Source organism: Tribolium castaneum, chromosome 9 (assembly GCF_031307605.1).
Source record: "Tribolium castaneum strain GA2 chromosome 9, icTriCast1.1, whole genome shotgun sequence".
In the NCBI taxonomy this organism is placed as follows: Eukaryota; Metazoa; Arthropoda; class Insecta; order Coleoptera; family Tenebrionidae; genus Tribolium; species Tribolium castaneum.
The window spans coordinates 9,473,145-9,488,455 of record NC_087402.1 but is presented as its reverse complement, the minus strand read 5'-3'; the positions used below and the strand labels follow the sequence as shown (position 1 = coordinate 9,488,455).

Genomic DNA, 15,311 nt, shown 5'->3' with positions numbered 1-15,311 from the left:
AAAAAGCGCACTGTTTTTCTATGAGAGGAAAATATTATTACAGAATTTGTTTGTTCAGTTGAGCAGTTCTAAAGCTTTTATGAATTTTTGAATCCAAACCTGTAAGCAAAAATATTGTCGTCTGATAGAAAAACATTATTTTTTGTTTTTTAGTGCATCTTTTTAATAAAAGTTAAAAAAATATATATATTTTTGTTTCAAAAATTATAAAACTTACTGCTCCAAACCTGAAGTTGCTCAGGGTAAATGTTACATGGGCATTTTAAATTTGAAATAAGTAAAAGTTATCGGTCTTAATAACTAGAAAACTATTAAAAATTTGAGGGTTTTTTCGACGCCAATCGATTTTTAGGATCAGTATATATCGATTTATAGTGGTTCCATTCAAACAATTTTGCTGTAATTGAGAAGTGTCTCAAAATCAATCAAAACCCATCATATTTTATTGTACTTTTTACACTGCCGCTCAAAAAAATCCGGACACTTTAATTTTTTTAAATTTGAAGTACTTAATTTATTTTTTGTTCTAGCTCTTTAGTTTCGCCATGGTGGTTGAAAACTAAATTGTTCTGGGGTATCGTCCAGAAGTCTATTTACTTGATATTGTGTGTTCACTCTAAAAGTTTTTCCGTAATCAGCGCTTAAAAATTGAAAAAAAAAACATACAGTAGACTCCCGATTATCCGAAACCGCTTCATCCGAAGCCCGGATTATCCTAAGCAAATTAAAAAAATTTACATTCCGGTTTATCCGAAAAAATCTGTCGATTATCCGAAACGAGGTTTTATGCTTGTTCATTTGAGCACACAGTTATGGTTTATTTAATTTTTTACACACTTTTAAACACTATCACTGTAAAACTGAACATTCAATTTTAGATTAGTTTATTCAAAATGTTTTCCGTTTAGAACAGTTTCTTACAACTCTTGTTTTTACCTCCGGTTTAACCGAAATTTTGATTATCCGAAATGGGCCTGGTCTCAACCGTTTCGGATAATTGGGAGTCTACTGTATTATTTTTGCGTTTTTCTCGGAAAATTTAAGACTTAGAGCAAAAATCAAAAAGCATCAGAATACGTTTTAAATTGTTTATTGCCTCGTGAAAACCCGGAGCCGCTCGGTGCAAAAGTTCCGGTTACAGACATTTTTAGTTTTCTACTAAAAACTAAATAACTCGAAAACTAAATGTCTTAGAGCAAAGCAGTTTATTCAAGTGAATTCTACGCTTCATTTTACTTATAGTAGGGGTAGTAGTTTTTTTTTAATATTAGCATGTTGTCTTATTGTTAAATTTGATTTTTTACACTGTATAATTATTGTGCATTTTTTGAGTTCTCAATAGACTGTTAAATCGTCGTTTGGTCATTTTGAAGTGTTTGAATTCTATCTAAGTTTTGGTCGATTATAACTACTAAAAAATTAAGAACTAAATTAAATCATTTTAAGAATTGTGTATTTATAAATTTATTAATAGACTAATTACAAATGTTGGATGTTATATGCTAATACTTGAAAATAGACTTTGACTTAGTAATCATTCTCATACTGTTTAACAATTAACACAAGTTTTAACATACCACAAAACGTGGAATAATGTAAATATTGTAACATGCTTTGGCTTCCAATGGGCCCTTGTTGGTATCTGCATTTATATGGGAATTTAAATTTAGCGATGTGTATTGCAAATGGAATGAGTTGGGCTCTATACCAAATTTATTTCGATGATCTGTGCCCCAATAAACATAAAATATTTGAAGTGGCCTTTTTCGCGGCGCCTTTTCCGTAAGGGTTTTATTGAAGTTTTTACTATGGGAAAATCTCCCAGCGTTATGTTATATTTTCCGGGAAAATAACGATCACGCAATGAATAATTTTCCGCTCGCCCCGAACCACATGACAAATTTTCATTACCGTTCCGGAGAAATATCCCGGAACGAGTGGACTTCGTGCTCTATCAAGTTTTCCGTGTTCGCTTCGTATGACCATATGTCACGGATTGGTGGCGTTATATAGATTGACTGGTCCGGAGTCGGTCGCACAACATATGGGGTGCCGTTTCGGATGCTAACAATGTCGGTCGAGCCACTTCAATTATGGATTGAATCGGACGCTAACGACATTAAAAATAACATCACCCGGCAGCTGAGCAGACACGGAATTTAATTTGTATCAATTCGGGCTGCAAAAATCGTTAAATAGGTTTGGTAATGAGGGGCGAATCACGGCCATCACAAAAGTTCAAATCACGTACTGTTTCAAAGATATCGCACGTTTTACACCCCGACGATAAATTATGTGATTAAAACTTGCTTTATGTTGATGTTCTGACATGGGGAACATTAACGTAAAATGTTGTGTTGGGTTATGACGAACACGCTTCAAAGCACCACTAATAGTTAGACGCTGCACACATAGTTAATTAACCCGACTGTCGGATTTGGAAAGAACACACGCGTCGATACGGCCCATATGGCCGCCCATGTTCACTACCAAAACAGACTACTAATGAAATTATCCTCAAGACAGACTTCCGAGATTGTTTACTTAGCACTATGATAGACTCTCTGGCATGCTTTCGATCCGGGAGGATTATCTTTGAATCAAAAGACTAAAGTGCACTCATGTGGTGGCCGAGTAATCCATTAAGATAACAAAAACGGCTAATTAGACTGTTGAGATCAGTTGGCACGACGTCAGGGTAAACACTTTCAGACTCTAATCAACGAGGAAGGGGAAGTAAAAGTAAGCGATTTACAGAAATTGTGTTAGTGCGTGGCGTTTTTGATTTTAAGACCAGAAATTTGAATTTTTCTGGTCATAAAGCGCTACGAGCTGTATCTATGAATGTATTAAAGTTGTAAACTCAGCTTACAGCGATCTCGTAAAGCAGGTCAACTTTCATTACCGTGCTTGCGTTTGTTATTTCAAAAAGTTTCATGATAGGAATGAATTTATTTTGATTTCGTAAAAGTTATATGTTGGAAAATCATTCCAAGCTTAGTTATTCTTTATTTAATTAACAACAAATGATTAAATCAGTAATAATTTTGCATCGCATCCCATATTTACTGTTCTCCTTTCGAACGATTGACCGTTTCAAATTTCAACTTTATTTAAATAATAGTATTTAGAATAATTTACATTTGTAAACTGATTTATTGACATGGAACTATTTTAATAATTGCAAACTAACTGAAACGTCGATAGCCAATTTAGAACTTTAATTGGGCATGTCAGCCTAAAATTTTTATTGTTTTATATCAGTAATAAGGTGGGGACTTTGATATGTTTGAAAATACGACACAATTGCACAGTAACCGAAAGATCGATTGCCAATTTGGTTAAGTATTTCAGCCTGAAAATTCGTTGTTTTATGTCGCTAATAGGCTTTAAGAGGAGCACCAGACATTTGTTATTCGTTTTTTTTTGTAGTACTTCGTTACAGCATAAATACAAGACAATTGTTTTAATTGTATGTTAGTACAAGAAAATCTCAGTTAGATAGAGGGAATTGCTAAGCAAGATTGTCGTATCTACACTTTTATTTTTGAGATAACATTTAAGTTTGCCTCTAAAGCGCATTAGCAGTTATTGTACAGTACTTTTAATTAAAATTTTAACAAGGAAAAACGCGTAGTGAAATTTGACATATGTGAGATTTCTACTAAATTTCTTAGCAAGACAATAATTATATACTTTCAGTCGAGGTACAAAAATTGTATATATCCCATTTCAATTCATAGTAGAATTTTGCAACAACACATTTGCACTTTTTTGAATGAAGTGGAGCACAAATTGAGAGTTTCTGGTGGGTTTTTTAGCTCAAAATGTCTGCATGGGATTTAGTTTAACACAGGAACTCTTAATTTATGCTTTTTTTTATTCCAAAAAAAAAACAAATGCGATGTTGCAATTCTGCTCTTAACTGAAATGGGATATGACTTAGGCAGTATAAATTAACAAAAATTAAGTCTGGTTGATTAAAGTGTGAAACACCTAAAAAAAGTATGTCGTATAGGAGTGGATTCGACAAGGAATTTATCGAGTAAATTTTTTCAAATTCAAATTTTAAAAAATGACTACTTTCAAAAAATAACTTATAACAAATATACCAGACACTCTTGGAAAAACAGGAAACATTTAAAAACATGATGTCTATTTAGTTAAGTATTTATTGTTGTTATTAGATATTATAATATTACTCTTATAAAGGCTTGCTAAAAAGTATGGATTCACTTAAATGTAATAAAAACTATTTACCGAAATTTATTTTGGTATTTGCTTTTTTTATATGGTAAATTTATTGTCGCCTGAACTTTGACCTAAAAATAAGTAAAAGGTAATAATAATAATTGTTAAAATAACACTTTTGTCTGAAAAAGAACAGATTTGAATAAATGAAAATTAGCTGTAACCATACTTATTAGCCACCCTTATTTATAAGCATTGGTTTGTTTTTTTAGATTTAGATGCTTCTTTGTTAATTTATTATGTTAATATCTAGCTTTCGATTGTTCAATTTTCTTTAAAAATGTTTTTTTGTAGTTAAGTCTTTTCTGCCTATTTTGAAAAAATGTACATAAAATTGCTTGTCAGTATCATTTTTCCAAATAAATCGTTCATTAAAGTTCAAAATTTCATACTTCAAGCATATAAGATAACGTGCCATTGAAAATTTAAGAAACATGAAGTAACTCAAAAAATACTTAAAAGTAGTTCGACGTTTTTGTTTAGTAGGGCAGAATATTACTTGGAGAATTTTTTGTATGTAATATCATTTCGTTTAAAATCAATCCTATTATTTTGTGTGATTATTATCTCGTCAAGTGTAATAAGTCTAATAAGAGTGTTTGTCCTGACACCTCCAAAATTTGTGTCAAAGTGAGAGAGGATAATAACAGCTTTCGTCTGGGAACTGGTAATTTGCTACTGATATCGTAAATGCATGTATTATTTTTACAAATGTTCAGGTTTGCCACCTGTTTCGTCTGTAATTACTTGTGTGATAGTAATAATATTTCATTTGCAGCTTCTTGGCTGTTCGAATGTTTCTATTGTTTTGCGTTTTCAGTCAGTGACGATGTTAATTGTGAAACGGTGTTTCCAGCGTCGGCTTCCATTAGCATTTTTGAGAGTGAAAGGAGGTACAAATGTAGCTGTTGATTTTTTCTTCAATTCATTATGCCGCTGTTTCAAAAAGCTGAAAATTACGATAGCGTCTCGGGCAAAACAGTGAAGTTTCACGTTACATTAGTGTCGCTTCGTTGTGTTCGAATAGGCCATTTCCGCGAACTTGGCTCTCCTTTTAAAACAATAATGCTTATTTCATTGCGGTAGCGGCTAAATTTGCCTTTATGGATCGGAGTGAAGAGGGTGGATCATAAACGACACACGTTCACTGTACGTCAAACGGCTTTATGTGTGACTGACTGTGTTTACAGGGACGCAGACTGAGTCGAATAGGTCCACATTAAAGACAAATGGCGCTACTAAATCCCCGGTATTGGCCTCGTTCGCTGTTATACACTCCATGTATGTCTACATAAGATGCGGACACGGTGCCCACGCAAATTGACGTGTGGATTTGTTTGGCGAGGGGCGAGATTTATAACGAAGCTTTTTTACCATAAATCTCACTTTGATGGTACGACGCCTCGACCAAATGATATACGACAAATTTACGACAGGCGGGCCAGATAAATGCGACGAGATCGAAAAAGGGCGGTTACACGCTCGAGATAGTTAACCTCTTTACACTGATAGCTTGGTGTAAATCCTTTTCATTATCTGATTCAATTAAGCAAGTAACCAAAGCGAAGCCGTATTGTTGCGAGAAGTCGATGAAATGCCCGCTGCTGGTCAAGTTTCGAAATCAAATACCCTGATACTGTTTCTCTTAAAGAGTAATTGGGTTCACCTTAAGAAAGCATGAATCATCTCAGATACCATGTCATTTACCTTCAATTGCAGTATTAATTCACAACTAGGCACTTTTGTGAAATGTCATGAAATTTTATGCTGAAATAATTTGTTGATTATCGCCTTCCCGTACCGCGCATCTAAGACTTTAGAGCTTAATATCTCAGTCATTTTTCAACATTATTATGAAAATTAGAATGCAAAGGTTTAGGAGATGATCTTTCAACTAGGAGCGGAGCAAAAAATGACCTCAAGTTAAAAAATGTAATTTCAAAACACTTTTTTTGCTCTGGTTTCATAAATTGTTCATTGTGAAAATTTCTTTTAGTAAATTGTTAGGATTTATATTGGCAGTGCTGGGCTGGGTGTATATATCACTGTATAGTCTTCCAACCGAATTAGTGAAGATTGACTAAAATAATAAATCATTGAAGAATGCTGTAGGGGATTAGTCTGCAGTAAAATGCAAAATAGGGTTTTCTCGGATAAAGATGTTTATTGCTCTGTTCGTCTCACTTTTCAAAACAGATGTTGTTGCAATACGCCGGTACTGAATAAAACCCTAATTTGCATTTTACTGCAAACTGATTATCTTCTATCTTAAGCTGCTTTGTTGTATATGATAAATTACTTTAGTCAATCGTCACTATTTCGGTTGGAAGACTATAAATCTAGTGAGTGATCTGTCAACAGCGTCAAGTCGTTTGTCGATAAAGCTCGAATTATTAACAAAATTAAGAGGAAATAGTTTGAACACTTATGATAAGTTGAAGTAATAAAAACAATCAACAAACATAGAAAGTAGAAAAAATATTATTTTACATTCGTTTTATAAGACTTAACTGTGGCACTCCATCGTCGTGCTCCAGAATTAATCGTCTCATAATAGAACATCTTGTGAAACTAGTATAATAATATACTATTATTATAAAAATTAACCAAATCGCTCGGCTGATCCAAGAAAAAAATTAGATTTTGTTGTTAAAAACTTGATCCAAATTTTGAAAGTATTTGAGCACCTTTTGAAACAACTGGTGAAGCATTGCTAAGAGCAGAATTTTGTGCACCACTGAAAAAACTGTCAAAAGTATGCGCGTTGTTAGAAAAAAAAAGTATTAATTTATAATTAAATGAAATGTCCCTTGCGTGACACGTTTTTGCGAGTAGGAGTGACCAAAATTCAATGGTAGTGTGCATCTGTTTCTAGGGATCTACGCTTTTGCATCTGTACCCACGATTAATATTTTTTTTCTTCATGCAAAATAAACGTCTTTCAAGGATGAGTGTTTTCTTACAGCATTTTTTATTGACGATTTTTTAAATATTAGTCGTAAATGATTTAACATTTTAAAAAGGCATGTAAAAATTACGTTTTTAAGACTTGAGTTGTTGCACTAATTGGATTTTATTCTTTACCTTCTAAAATATCTGCATTTTACATTTCATAAAAATCCGTTGACAAACATCTGAGACATCACGCTTGAAAGTTTCAGGTGAGACACCCTGTATAGGAAATTTTGCATGTGATGCAAAATGCAATTTTCGACTTTATTCAGTGACTTTCGCTTCGCAATTACAACTTTTTGCCATAAATTGGGCTTTTGAAACTCATACCTTCTAAACTTTTGCAAAATTTCAAATTTTTTGGTGAAACTTTTCAACTGAGACTTGTATTTGTTTGCCTATTGTGCGATTTATGGCCCAGATCTTAATTAGAACTATAATTGCAAATTTGTATCTTTTCGAGCAATCTGAGCAGATACAACTACAAACTAAAATATGCTGGGAGCTATTTTGGTTGGGAATAATTTTAGCTCCGCTCAGTTTTCGCCTTTGTCTTAACACAGCAAATCCGAATTCAATCACCATAAAACCCATACAATTGCCATTTCTAATTTGCCTCAGTTCTGGTCCGTGATCAAAGTGCCTTTCATGTCCGCCTCCATGCGGCGATAATAAATTATAACTTTTACTTTTACCGAAAAAACAAACATTTTTTTGTGCTTTCGGGTCGGTGGTGTGTTAGAGCACAAATCGTACCGAACTCGATCGGTATAAATAAACACCAGTCGCCATGGGGCTTTCGAGAACCCTCTAATTTTATTCGGTTATGCACTGTTAAAATCTCGGATTTCAGACCTTCCAGCCATTTACGGTTTTACTGAAATTATCGGTTCGACTTGGGAAAATAAGTAGAATTGCCACTCGGTTCCAGGATATGCCCAGTACGCGCAGGACGACGCTCAATCAGGCGCTGATGTTTCATGGCTTGATAAAAAATAATAGGGGTCAACGGCAACTTGAAGCTTGATTAAAATTAATTTGTTGTTGTGCTATTTAATTTATTGGTATCCACTGTATTATTTAAAACGAAGCATATGCACTTGCGTTGCCACAAATAAACCGTAATTCGGAACGGATTTATTGCTAGGTTTATCAGTGTGTTAAGTAATTCGGTAAAGCCAACCCGGTTTTAAGAATTTTACAACGAAGTTGTATCCACTCAAGTACGATTTATGTCATAAGTTTTTAAAGCTTCATCATTAAGTAATGACTTTATTAATAATTTAGAAGCAATTAATTACACGAAGAGATTGCTAATTCGCTTGATGCAGCTGGTTACAACTAAACTTTAGCTTTATTGATTAAATATTACACGATTTCATTACTTATTTAAGTGAACAGTTATGAATTAATTGCCCACATTAATTAAGACTTTGCTTTACAATGCGCAAAGTTTTAAGTAACCAGATTTGTGTTTAAAAAAACAATTCGATTAATTACAATAAACAGGTATTTGAATGCAAACTTTTCCAGTTTGATTTATTGGTTTAACAGAATTTTTGGAATAAAACTGCCACTAATTTATTAGTTAGAATTGGATTAGATACATAGCCAGGAAAATAAATGGATTGATTAAACTGTCATATGAGCCATTTTTAATAAAATATTTTCAAGCTGAAACAGCAGTTCAATTAGATTTCTGTAATAGTAAAATATTCAAGCATTGTGCAAAATTGATTTAAAAAAAGACCATGAGTTGTGGGTAAACGTATGTAGGTATAAGCCTGGATTGAAAGTTTGAAATATAAGAATAGGTAGTAAAACATAGCTGACTTCGTCTGCATGGATAAAGTGCCTTCAAGATACATTTCAGTGCAGCAGAAATTGAATTTAAATGTCGAAAGTACAATAACCGACCGTCGGTCTAAAAAATTAAGCGTTACTCATATTTTGAATGTTTGAGTAGATCGAGGAAGGTAGTTATCTGGAATTAATAAATTAAATATTTCGCAATCTCCTTATCGTTCGTCCGTGTCATTCATAAATAATCAATGAGGCCGAGCTAGTTATTTCTGAACCCTCATGTGTCCGACCGCTGGGCAATTGGAAACAGATTAAATCGTTTTTCTCTCGACCACAGAGGATACTCCAGCATTGTTAGTACGGTTACACTATATTTGCAATAATTTCCAGACTATTGGTTTGATTAATTAAATTACAGCGTGATGTGTTTGCAGATGATAATTGTTGCACTGGAGTCACTTGAGACTTTAGGCTTGTAACAAAAATCACGTTATTCGAGTTTCATCGTTGTAACTCAACTCCACCCAACTGTATACTCAATAAGGGAAAGTTTGCCGAGTTTGAAGTTTCACTCTGGTTTTTTGATGGAAAAGATTTATTGGAATTTTTTTCAGACTTGACGTGCGTCATAACTTGTTATAATTTGATTGACAAGTTGGGTATTTGTTTGTAATTTTATTAGGGACCGTTGATTCCACACAACGGAATTAATATTAGGCTTGTGTAATGTTCGTGGGGAAATATTTCAAGGGCCCGACCTCCTCGAAAATTCAGATTGGGGGGTAAATCAGTCACTTTATATTCAAAGACTAGGCAAGTATTTTAAATGACTTTTTTAACTTTGCGACAGGGACCTGATTATTATTCAGGCAATGATCGGAGAAGTATTCGAAGATATGATTAGATTATTTTGTTGAAGTTTCCATAATTTATCGAATTTGCAGGAATTTGCTCTGTGATGTGCTGCCCGAAATATTTATCTTTGTTGATGGAGGAAAAAATGACGGGCACGTAGATAACAGCCATCAATTGTTACGAGTGCTTTACTAGCTGGAGAGACTCTTCGTCGATGGCTTTTGTTCCAAATACGCAAACACATCGACGAGGGCCAAAGCGGAATAATGATTTTGTGCATCAAACGGAACCGACACCAACATTTTTCCCAAACACTCAAGCCACGGGGATAATTATCCCTTAACAAGCTGGCGCAGAGATTAGTTTTGTCGTTTGTTACATCACAGTTTTGATTGCTACATGCAGAGATAAAGTGCAGAGGATGTAATTATGCAGAGGAGTCGTAATAGTTCTGGTGTTGTTTGCATTTGTATGAATTTACATTTGAATTAATTGCTACCGTGCTGGAAATTTTTAATTGAGTGTGAGGCTTTCCGTTGTGATTATTCAAAAATAGTTTATTTTGACACAATAATAGAGCGGTTCATTGTTCACGCGTCAGTTAAAAAAATGAGTTTTTTTTTAATAAAATGGGTTACTGGCAGTCGAAAAGTTCGATTAAATGTGTGCCTGAGTCCGATCCTGTGTGCGATTGTGGTCAGTTTGCCCTCTGCTGGACTTTTATTCCCTATACGTGCAGCGGTGTCGCAGTTTGTGTCAGATAAAACAACTTGGGCCAGCGCATATGTAATTATTGTAATAATCGTTACGAACTCTGTATTGTTTTATGGTTGTGAAATATATTCCGGTTTCTACATGCAACTCATTTAAATATTTTGACCCGTGGCAGTTTGAATATCGGGCTATTTTTAGTGTCAACTCCGGACTGTAATTATTCATTCTTTATAAGTGGGTGAATTATTCAACAAATGCGGTGCGTTATAGTCGAACATTTATTGCCTTCGGAGGCGATTTATTCATTTTTTATGGCGAAACGTCTGCGTGAAGCCATCGCCAGTTTCTTCGTGATTGTATCTCGGTGAAATTTGTTAAGCAAATGACCGGATCTACCCTGTTAATTCTAATTTTTCAAATGGAAGCAAGTCGAGTGTGAAGTGGCGGCAATCCCGACAAACCTTTCATCTGATTGCCTGGACAATCACGTCGTTTGCTTTGATCGCATCGGAAAAAATACCCCTGTTATTCTTTTGTCCGGATTTGATTGCTCTTTATTACCCGCATTGCTGACGCGCCGCAGTCTAAGTCTCAAAAATAAGCGCTTTTCGATGCCCTACTAAATTAATTAAACGCGCAAGTGGTTTGAACATCTCAGTTTGGAAGCACCTCCGGCTGTATTATTTCATCACTGTTATCTATTGTTAGGTGGTAGTTTCGTGAAAACACGAACTGATGCTTTATTTGACTTGTGGTTACTGAGGCTGCTTGTAATATTCGGAAGTTCGTACTAGGAAGCTTGGATTTTACACAACTATGTATGTAATTGTAAATATGCATACCTACATTTAACTGAGACAGCGTAGTTGCATTAAGCGACTGAATTTAGTCAAGTTGTTAGACAAAGTCGTTGTATAAAATATGAAAAGTCTTGAAGTTGCCGAGCAAACATTACACTTAGACATCAAGTCATAAAAGAAGTGTCCACATTTACGAACAATAGCACGACAATGCACATCTGAATTGTGGACAAGTTTCTGACATGAATTTTGTTTCCCGTATTAAATATAAACGAGACTAAACTTTACTCGTCTTTAACCTAATCAACCGTAAGTTAATTATAACGCAAAAACTAGGTTAATATTTTAATATTTTATTTTATCAACATAAAGGCAAATTACAGGCCTGACATCACGTAACACTTGTTATATTACCACCTTTACTTCAGATAAATTGAAAAGGATGTTTTCGTGTAGATAAAATGTAAAATGTTTGATATTATTTGCACGTACTTTAATGTCTTTGATAACTTTACCTAGTTATTACAACATTTTTGCTACTTGTTGAATGCTGAAATACGTATTATTAAATTGTCTATTTAAAACACTTCCACCGAGACTAAATAGCTTAAATATTAAAAGTTTTCTCTTTCACATAAAATGCAGCAAATTCCCCGGGCTTTCCGAACTGCATACTGACCTAGTTTACGTCTCTTTAGAGTCATTACAGAAATTAAATTTTTCTTCGTTTAAATGCTTAATGCTTCAACGCAGGAAATCCTTTCTGCTTTGACAATTTTTACTCGTGTGGCCATGTTAATTAGAAGTTTAGTTTAGTTAACTAATTTTCTGGGAAAGACTCGTTTTTACATTCAAAATCATTCTTGATTTTGAATTTATATACGTAATTATACTTTTCCGATGTCTGGTTATAAATTTTTAAAACCTTTTTCCTTGGGATCGGATTTTAAATTAAAGTGTCATATCAGAGAACTTATTCGGTACAATCCGCCTCTGGTATTGGATTATTGTATCAGGAATATGCATGCGTGGGTGCATGTCTTGCCTTCTGAAACTATTCCAACATATCACGAATTCGGTGTTTATTAGATTTTATGTGGGGGAGAGGAAGTAATTTATTTACCGGAAAACAGAAACAATTTGCAATAATAATTTTTTATGTTGTTCCCAATAAATGGGAACACCGCGTTTAGCGATCGATGTTTAATAACGAAGCTCCAGCTTTTGCAAAAAATTTAATTTAAGTGTTTGTTATGAATTTGTTTTCTACCTATGGTCCGAATGTGGAACTTCGGTCTGTTTCTGAAGGAATTCGGGCCATGCTTCTGCAGCTAATTGTTTTTCGGCTCATTTAATAATTTAATTAAGAGTTACAAAGACCGAATTAACGCCGTGAGTCTCGACATTAAAAAGAATAATAACCTTCTGATGTAGAAAATTAAAAGTAAGTCTAGTGTGCAAATGAAATCATTTAGTTTGAAAAAAAGTTTAATTTTATAGGCAGCTTAAATTGTAATGCCGGTCATCCCATTTTTGTAATTTGGAAGTTAATTAATCTGAGCGTTCACTTTTGCACGAAAAGAATTTTCCGGTGGTTTATCTGAGGCGTGTAAGCTTGCACTCCCGGAGTGTTGAGGCATCGCGAGGGTTGTTCCTGACTGCAATAAAAAATGACCGAGGTGTTAATCGATAAGCAATCAAGTGTAATCTGGAAGCGGTTTAACATATCGCATTTAATGAAGATAGATGGTAGGGATAATTATCTCCGTCAAAATCGATTGGTATCTTGTTTTATAACTCGACAGCCAATGGCCGACTCGAAAGTTGCACATGCACCAAACCGAAGACACGAAGCTGCTGGATTGTTAGAATTACGAGCGACGTAATAAATTAATCATGTAATTTGTATGCGTCTGGTTTTTGAATGGCGGATTTAACCAAGAGCGTCATTGAAACTGAAGAAAGGCAGCTGTTAGTCACGAGAACGCCTTATCAAAAGACATCTCGCCATCCATTTATAAAGTTTCAAGTGTAAACTCTTTATATTAATTTAATTTGCCATCGTGTGACAAGAACAATGTCTCCGCTGCGCTCTTCATTATCGTTACTTTGCCTGGACTTTACTGAAACACGAATCGAAGAGCCGTTCACCCGAACTCGGGGTTCATCACGTGTTGAACCTTTTGCTCATGGAAGCGTCGACCTAATGGGGTGGAGAATCACATGTTCCTCGTAATGCAGAAACTGTAATTATCGGCAGCTGGCATTGAGAATTCCGCCAAACAACAGATTTATGAATTTCAAAGTTAATTGCAACTACATTTAGAAGTTTTGCAATAAATGATATCTTGAATCACTTGAGTTTTCACTCAAGTTGTTTCGTCTGATAGCTATTGATTATAATTATGTCTGACAACTTGTCGCAAACAAATGGAGATTTAATCTCCAGATGCAAATTTTATATCACAGTCATTTTTGTTTGTTAAATTTGAAAAGAACAACAAACGTTTTGACAGCTATACAAAAGAACCTAAATACAAAGACTGCGCTGGAAGTAAAAAGTTATTAAATCTTTAATATCGTGGGGCCACAAAGGGAATTTACCAGAGCTGAAAAGGCCAAGAGATAAAAATATTGTAATGTCCAAAAGCGAAACAATGATCTGATTATAACTAAGGGGAGAATTTTTTCTTGGAACATTAAGAATTAACAATGAATTATGAGTGTCATCAAGTGACAGACGTGGAAAAACTGACCGAGTTGACGGAAAATTCACGAGCAGACTTTTAAAAGGGATGAGGATCTCTCAGGAGTGAATTTAATAGCTTGGAATTTATCTTGCAACAGGTCAACAATAAAACTTGATAACGGCTACAGATTTGGTAAACTAATTTGGATTTACCTCTGAGACAAATCACGATAATGACTTTAATGTTTTTTTGTTGGTAACATTTTAAGTTTTTTTTAATATGTGGATCCTAGATTATAAACACTATTTTAAAATACGTCTCCTATATCAACGTGTTTTCACTATTTTAAATCACGCTTCTCATAGCAACGTGTTTTAAATTAAAATGTTCCAACAATAATATATTATTATACGAGTTTTATAAGACGTTCTATTGTGGCACTCCTTCGTCGTGCTCCAACAGAATGAGTGCTACAATTAAGTTTTATAAAACGAGTGTAATATACTATTTTTTCTACTTTCTATTTTTGTTTTTTTAGTTTAACTTATCAAAAATCTGTTCAAACTATTTGCTCTTAATTTTGTTAATTATTCAGGCTTTATATTACGACTTGACGCTGTTGACGGATCACACACTAAATTATAGTGAATACACCCAGGCACTGCCAATACAACTCCTAAAAATTTACGAAAAGGAGTTGCACAAAAAGTAGTTTCACAATGAACAATTTATGAAACCAAAGTAGAAATTTTTTTTTGATTAACACTCATACGTAAAACGCTTAAAGTTTGTCTAGGTTTGCGACTCGCATCCGCTCGTTGCATAACGACAGTCCTCAAACTTTAAACTTGTGTTTTCGCACTCATATTATTAATAACTATAAATAAAGGAGTTTTATGATATTTATTTATATTTACATAGTACTAAAAGTTTAGTAAATCAGGACTTTCTATCTAAACAATTTCATAACTTTTTAATGTAGTGTCTACGTTATGCACATTTGAAATGATTTTAGCACATCGTGATAGAGGGTATAATGTCAATATTGTGTATATATGAAATGAAATCATTAGTTTTGTGCTTCTCTCCCGGAAAAATAAATTATAGGCACGTCTGAAAAACAAATACGCGTTTGCAAAGTTAATTGACGAAATAACCCGAAATTAATTTTAGTTACATTTGATCCATGTGTCGAGTGCATTCGCAGTAAATTACATGCACCTAAAACTCGTTATTTCTGAAACCG

The 15,311-nt window shown here is 34.1% G+C and overlaps 1 protein-coding gene and 1 long non-coding RNA gene across 7 annotated transcripts in view; both read left to right on the top strand.

Annotated features, from left to right (window-relative positions):
- kek5 (kekkon 5) overlaps nt 1–15,311 on the top strand; it is a 176,315-nt gene that overhangs the window by 64,257 nt on the left and 96,747 nt on the right. The window lies entirely within an intron of this gene.
- Nucleotides 9,072–10,714, top strand: LOC135267114 (uncharacterized). The gene is made up of 3 exons (XR_010335406.1): nt 9,072–9,359; nt 9,441–9,819; nt 9,951–10,714. It is a non-coding gene; the product is annotated as an uncharacterized LOC135267114 (long non-coding RNA).